This window comes from Triticum urartu, chromosome 6A (genome assembly GCF_056163025.1).
Source record: "Triticum urartu cultivar PI428250 chromosome 6A, HENAU_Tu73, whole genome shotgun sequence".
In the NCBI taxonomy this organism is placed as follows: Eukaryota; Viridiplantae; Streptophyta; class Magnoliopsida; order Poales; family Poaceae; genus Triticum; species Triticum urartu.
Window position 1 is genome coordinate 119,032,475 of NC_141878.1, and position 8,363 is coordinate 119,040,837.

Here is an 8,363-nt window from a genome sequence, read left to right on the forward strand (position 1 = left end):
CGAATCGGGCTGTAGCACTGGGCTAATAGGACTCCGGTGAATCGGGCTGTAGCAGGCTAGGCAGGACTCCGGATGTCATCGCGTTACATTTCCCCGAAGGGACAGACATAGGAACGAAGTGAATCACATGCCGGCCAGTCAAGTGTTCTGGAGCAGTAGTGCCGGGCTAGCTGGACTCTGGTGAACCGGGCTGTAGCGGACTACTATGGCTCATGGAAGCACAAGACTACATTTCCCCATAAGAGAGGCTACCAAGGATAAACAACTAGGTTGTCGGAACCCACACATACCAAGCATTTCAATCATACACACAATATGCTCAATCTGTGCAATACAACATGGCATCACAACAAGACTCTACGACTTAGAGTATTTATTCATTAGGCTCCGAGGAGCGAGATATTACAAACATGGGTCTCATGACCCAACAATCATAGCATACAAGCAAAGCACATGCGGAAGCTTAACTTGTCTGAGTACAGACAACTACAAATGAAGAAGGCTGAGAACCCTGACTATCTACAAGACCCTCCCAAGGGTACAAGATCGTAGCTGAGGTAACAAGCTAAACGTCGAAGTCCACGCGGAACTACTAGCGAGACTGAAGTCTCTCTGTAAAACATAAATTAAGCAAACGTGAGTACAAATGTACTCAGCAAGACTTACATCAGAACTAACTACATATGCATCATTATCAACAAAAGGGATGGTGGGGTTTAACTACAGCAAGCCAGCTTTGACTCGGTGGCTATCCTGAACTACGACTACAATTAACTCTTTTGCGGTGGCGCACACGAGTCCACATATTCACCATATCAATACACCACTATGGATCCGCTCCCATCTCCCTACGAGAACGCCATCCATAGCACTCGCGCTTATCTTGCGCATTTTTAGAGTATCCACTTTCACTTGTCTATGAACTATGCAAGGGGTCCAAGTTTCCATATCCGAGGAATCCGGCTATTCAAATAGATAATGATAACCCTGCAGGGGTGTACTTCTTCACACACGCTCTTGCCACTTATCGCCCAGTACACGTCATGTACCTCGGCAACCTTCAAGCGGAAGCCGGGCGAGGGAGTCGGCCACGACCTGACTAACCAACAAGTCTCTACTCTAGGTTTACCGCCTATTCGGGTTCCATCTACAAGGAGATCCGGCCGGGGTGTCGCTCACGGCCCCAAACGATGTGTGCAGGGTTCCCAAGCCCACCATCCGGGTGCCACTTGGTACACTGTGCCACTATGCCTAGTCTGTCCCTAGACTACTAATACTACCTACAAACACCAGAAACTAGTTGCAACTCCTGGACAGAGATCTAGTGGATTAATAAGTCAAGAGGGGTCGAGTTACCGGAACCCAATGTGTGGTAGTAACTGTTCATGGATCACAAACACAGAACTCAGTTCCTGAGGACGGCTGCAATGAGACAACCCACCATGTACTCCTACATGGCCTCTCACCGCTACCATTACCAAATCGTGTTCACACACTTAGCTCACACACAGTAGGACATGTTCATCACCATTCCAATTCATTCCCGATGAATCAGACCTGACTCAACTCTAAGCAGTAGCAGGCATGACAACACGCATGAATGAGTAGGAACATCAGGGCTCAAACAACTCCTACTCATGCTAGTGGGATTCATCTATTTATTGTGGCAATGACAGGTCATGCAGAGGAAAGGGGTTCAGCTACCGCAGCATGTAACAGTTGAATCGTTGTTGTTCTAATGCAATAAAAGAGAGCAGGAGCGAGAGAGTGGGATTGTATCGGAATGAACAAGGGGGTTTTGCTTGCCTGACACTTCTGAAGATAGCATTGAGTTTTCATCAGTGTCAACGATCACAACGTCGGAACAACGTCTACCGAGGGGGAACAACACCGGCAAACAGAGAAGAAACATGATCACTGCAATGCACAATATGATGCATGATCATTACATGGCAATATGGTGTGATTTGGACTAATGCAACAGGAAGTCATTTTGGTTGAAGTGGAAATCAAAGCTAGACCAAATTCCAACTCCAAGTCTATTATCAAATTTGTCCTAATCATGTTTCATCCTAAACAGTGAGGTTAACTTGCTCAAACATGCATGAAAATAGTACAGATGGATAGATTGGATTTTTCTGATCATTTTTCATATATAATTTATCTTATTTGGAGTTATAGATAATTTTCTATGATTTTTAGAAGTTTTTGGGCATTTTCTTGAATTTTCTAATTATTTAAAATCTAGAAAATTATTAACTACGTCAGCATTGCCTCACTGTGACGTCAGCCAGTCAACAGAGGCGGTCCAGGTCAAACCTGACCAGTGGGGTCCACTGGTCAGTGACCCAGGGCTGTGTTGTGTGGCTGACAGGTGGGCCTGGTCAACGGCCACGTCAGCAAGTTAACGCTAACGTGTGGGGCCACTGTGGTTAGTTTAAGCTAAACAGAGAAATAAACTACGGTTAGCTAAAACGTGGGGCCTAGGTGTCAGTGACTCAGGGGGTTAATCAGCAGGGTCATTAGTGGCTAATGACGGGCCACGTCATCTCACCGGAGTTCAATGCCGGCAAGCACACAGACGCGGTGGCGATGATCGGGATGGCTGCTCCGGCGATCAAATCGATGGCCAAGCCCACCTACGAGGAGCTGGGGCTCATGCACATCCAACTGTGGCAGGGGGGCGCTAGGTGACCTGAGTTGGGCACGGCGTCAACCTCGGCGGCGGCCGGAGCTACGGCGTCGAGCGGAATGGGGCTGCGGAGCACGACAGGAGGAGTTGGTGGGCGCTACGGGCTCCTGGAGCCGCGCTAAGCACAGCGGTGTGCTCGGCTTCGAGCTACGTTCGCTCTAGCCACGATGGCGACGAAGCGCAACGGCGGCGAGCTTCAGTGACAGTGGGGAATGGCGCTACGGCATGCAAACGAGACGGAGAAGAGGGGGGTTCGGGGAAGGAGCTCACGACGGTTGTAGTACGTGTCTCAGCGGGCTCGGGGAAGGGTTGGTGACGGCGTGCGGTTGTCGGCGATCTCGGCGGCCGAGAGGTTGAAGACGATGCCATGGTCGTGGTGCGGTGCGTCCGGCGTCCTGCGGGTCGTCCAGGAGGCATGGGCTACGGTGGCGGAGCTTCCACGCAACACGGGAAGGCGAGAGGGGGTCGGGGAGCGCGGTGGTTCACGGCGGTGCTTCCATGGCCACTTCGGCCATCGCGGAAGAGAGCGTGGGAGAGGAGGGGATGGACGGGAGAGAGAGGGAGGGGGCCCGGGGGGAGTGCATGGCGCCGTCCAGAGGCATCCAGGCGAGAAGGTAGAGAGGAGGTGGAGGCCTCGGGCGCGCAGGCGTCGACACGCCTCTGCCTACTGGCAGAGGTTGAAGACAACCGCTCCAGCTTGTGGGCTGGGCCGTCCAGCTGGCCACGCCAGGTAAGTGGCCCAGGTGACTCTCTATCTCTCTCTCTCTCTGTTTTTTGAATTTGTTCTATTTTTCTATTTTTGCTATTATGTTTTGATTTAGTTCAAAGACCAAACCATTTCCAAAATTCCTGAAATGACTTGTGGGCACATTTGGAAATATGTCCAACAGCCCTCAACCACTTCTAGAATTATTTGGGCATTTTTAATTATTTATAGCAATTAAATGCCCAAATTCAAATACTTAATGAGTTCATTCAAAAATCCAAATTGAGCTAGAAAAATGTGCACCATTTTTGTCAGAGGTGCCAAAACCAATTCAAAAATGATGAACATTTTTAAAGGGCATTTTGGGTTCATTGAAAAGATTTAAGTTGAACCTAGTTGAATTTCATTTGCTGCTAGGGTTTAACAGTCCCCATTTCAACTTTCAAATAAAATTTAAACATGATGCAACAAGATCAAGCAAGGACAACAGGGGCTGAGCTAGGGATGTGACACTTGGAAAACCTCATTGCAGCGTCGTCTCGTTTGGCGGCTCTCCCAATGGAAGGCGACTCGTCGGCGGCAATCGAAACGCGAAGGGTGAGAGAACTTCTTCAAACAGCTCTGGCACAGCAGGATGCGTACTCCTACAGTCGAGAGATGATCCATTCAACTCCTCGCCCAAGCCGGAGCCCAAGCTACAGTAGGCATATGGACTCAGCTGACATGTCAAGCAATGCTCAACGCCGCAACTGGCCGCACAGGCATGAGCCGGTACAGGCTGGAGCCCTTAACTTGGCGGATCAGGAGAGGATCCGACAAGAGGCTGATCGAGCGGTTCAACTGAAAGCGGAGCAGGAGGCTCATCAGACTTTTCCGGCTTATCCAGCGATCTCGGTTGAGGCAGGAGTGGCCACAAGAACCGGAGGTGTCCCTTGCCTGGTGCCGGCCATACGTAATGAGCGGTTGCTAAAGGACTTCAAGGGACCTTGTAAGGTGCTTAATTACACGGCCGACTTGCAACCTGGGGCTTGGATTGAGAGTTATGAGATGGCTATGGAGTTGTTGGAGGTCAGCGGCGCGACAATGGCCAAGTATTTCACTATGATGTTGGATGGAGCAACTCGTACTTGGTTGAAGGGGTTGCCACCCAATTCTATCGGCTCATGGGCGGAGTTGAAGGCCCGGTTCATTCAGAACTTCAAAGACACATGTAAACAACCCATGTCGATTGTGGACCTGACTAATTGTAAACAAGAGGACGGTGAATCTAAAACCCATTGGGTGCGCCGGGTCAAGGAGATAATACATTCATCTGATAAGATGGATGCCGGCTCAGCAGTTTTGATGTTGGAGAAAAACTGCCGTTTTGAACCTCTGAAGTAGAAGTTGGGGCGGCTCAAGCGTGACTGCAATGACATGGGCCAGTTGATGGCGACTCTCGTCAAGTATGCTGATTCTGATACTACCAAGGACCCGTTGTCTGATGAAGAAAATACAGCGAAGGGAAAGAAGAACGGCAACGGCAAGGGTCACCAGCATAACCCGATAAATCAAGGAGGTAATAAACGTAAGGCTGATGAATTTGTCGCTAACACCAATGCGTAGGGCGGCAATCAACGACGCAAGGCAGGCAACCCCCCCCCCCCCTGGTCGGGTGGACCAGGTCACACCCTTGAGCAACTATGGAATGAACCTTGTCCAAGACACGGCATCCGGGAGAAGCCAACCACCCACCTGTGGAAGGATTGTACAACCATGAAGGCGTTTAAACATTCAAATGAATTTGATGGAGGTCACGACCTAGGCGGCGGTTCAGGTGGGGGCAGTTTCCATGGCCCGGGCGGCGGTTCAGGTGGAGGAGGATTTCACGGTCAGGGCCAGCCAGGTAACCAAGGAGGATATAATCCACAACCCGGCCAAGGTAATCAGCAGCAATAGTCCGGATATCAGAGCAACCCAAAACAGTTGAATAGTGGGCAATACCATGTGTTCACCACTAGTTTATGTAAGAGGGACTAGAAACTTCACAAGAGGGCCGTCAATGCCGTTGAGCCGGCGATTCCACGTTACTTACGTTGGTCAGAACAGCCTATTGTGTGGAGCAGAGAGGATCATCCACCTCGGGTTGATAATCCGGGTGACTTGGCCTTGGTAGTGGCGCCTCAGGTTGGTGGATATAAATTCACTAAGGTGCTCATGGATGGAGGCAGCAGCATCAACATCCTCTACTATGAGACATTCCGTCGGATGGGGTTGACTGATCAGAGTCTTAAGCAATCCAACACTGTTTTTCACGGTGTGGTACTCGGCAAGTCGGCATACCCAGTTGGTAAGATTGAACTGGAAGTAGCCTTTGGGGATGAGTATGACTCCAGAGCAGAAAAATTAACATTTGAGGTAGTTAAGATAAAAAGCCCATATCATGCTCTGTTTGGACGACCGACTTATGCCAAGTTCATGGCTCGACCGTGTTATGTGTATTTGCAGCTCAAGATGCCGGGTTATAAGGGCACCATTACAGTACATGGAAGCCATAAAATAGCCTTGGAGTGTGAAGAAGGTGATGCTCCATATGCTGAGTCTATTTGTGCAACAGAGGAGTTAAAGTTTTATAAGGATCATGTTGACCCGACAGACATGACGTCTTTAAAGAAACCAACTACGGAGCATGAGTCGGTGTTGAAATTCAAATCAGCTGATGACACCAAGATGGTTGACTTTGTGCCTGGCGACTCATCCAAGCAGTTCATCATCAGTGCCAACTTGGATCCAAAATAGGAAAGTGCGCTCATCGAGTTCATCCGTGAGAACCGGGACATCTTTGCATGGAAACCTTTCGACATGCCAGGTGTCCCAAGGGAACTCGCTGAGCACACTCTCAATATTGATCCAAAGTTTAAACCGGTTAGACAGTTTCTCCGGCGGTTCAACGAGGAAAGGCGCATGGCCATTGGAGAAGAGGTGGCCCGGCTCTTGGCGGCCGGGTTCATTATGGAAGTCTTTCACCCAGAGTGGTTAGCCAACCCGGTGCTTGTACTAAAAAAGAACAGCACCTGGCGTATGTGTGTGGATTACACCGATTTAAACAAGGTTTGTCTGGCTGACCCTTTTGCTCTCCCCCATATTGATCAGATCATCGATGCTACGGCGGGTTGCGCATGTTTGAGTTTTTTGGATGCTTATTCAGGTTATCATCAGATCAAGATGGCAGTCAAAGATCAGGAGAAGACAACTTTTATCACTCCATTTGGAGCTTTTTGCTATGTGTCTATGCCTTTTGGGCTTAAGAGTGCCCAGGCAACTTATCAACGGTGTGTGCAGAATTGTCTTCACAATCAGATTGGGCGTAATGTTCATGCTTATGTGGACGATATAGTGGTAAAGTCCAGGAAAGAGGAAACCTTGGTCACAGATCTGAAAGAGACATTCGATAACCTCCGGGTCTAGAAAATGATGCTTAACCCGGCTAAGTGTGTTTTTGGAGTCCCAGCCGGCAAGCTCTTGGGTTTTTTGGTGTCCAACCGAGGTATTGAAGCTAATCCGAAGAAGATTAAGGCAATCACATCCCTGGCCAAACCAACATGCATCAATGACATTCAACGGCTGGAGGGTCGTGTGGCTGCTTTAAGCCGGTTCATAAGCCGGTTAGGGGAGAAGGCGATGCCTTTGTATCAGATGATGAAGAAAATAGATGATTTTGTTTGGAGTGATGCTGCGAACTCTGCTTTTGAGGATCTGAAGAAACAGCTTGTTGAGCCACCGGTTCTTGCTGCTCTAATTGAGAAAGAGCCGCTATTGTTTTACGTAGCCTCTAACTCATGGGCTGTTAGTGTGGCAATTGTGGTGGAGTGCAAAGAGGTTGGCAAGGAACATCCGGTTCAACGACCGGTTTATTACGTCAATGAGGTACTGATCGAATCTAAACAAAGATATCCACATTGGCAGAAGCTCGTGTACGGGGTGTTCATGGCAAGCCGGAAGCTCAAGCATTACTTTCATGGTCGCCCAGTCACTGTGGTTAGCTCTGCGCCTTTGGGGGACATCATCCAAAATAGAGAGGCCACTAGACAAGTCGCCAAGTGGGCCATTGAACTTGGACCTCATGGGTTGAAGTATGTGCCACGTACGGCGATCAAGTCTCAGGCGCTGGTTGACTTTATTAATGACTGGACAGAGATGCAGATGCCAGAGGAGAAACCAGACAACACATATTGGACTATTCACTTTGATGGGTCCAGACAGTTGGAAGGCTCGGGGGTTGGAGTTGTTTTAACCTCCCCTTGAGGTGACAAATTTTGTTATGTGTTGCGGCTGATGTTTCCTTGCACTAACAACGCAACGGAATATGAAGCCTTGCTCCATGGTCTTCGAGTGGCCAAAGAGATGAGCCTGAGCCGGGTCTGGTGTCTTGGTGACTCAGATTTAGTGGCTCAACAGGTATTAGACAAGTGGGATTCCAAAGACCCTCTCATGGCGGCTTATCGCCGTGAAGTTGATGCTGTTGCAGGACATTTTAATGGATATCAGGTGGAACACATTGACCGTAGGAAGAACAAAGCGGCTGATGCTCTAAGTCGGTTGGGATCTCAGCATAAGCCGGTGCCACCTAACACCTTTTTGGATGTTTTGCATAACCCGTCTATTAAGTTACCCACAGAAGAAGATCTAGCCGTTCCTGACCCGGAGGCACAGTTGGTGGCGGTTCTTCATGTCATCCCAGATTGGACAATGCCGTTCTTGGCTTACATGACCCAGGGAGAGTTGCCAGCGGATGAGACCCTGGCTCGACAGATAACCCGGCGGTCTAAGTCAATGATGATTTCTGACGGAGACCTATACCATCGCAGTGTCTCTGGAGCGTTTCAGCGGTGTGTTTCCCCTGAAGAAGGCCAAGAAATACTTCGTGAGATCCATGAAGGCGATTGTGGTCATCATGCCAGGTCAAAATCTTTGGTGGCCAAGGCT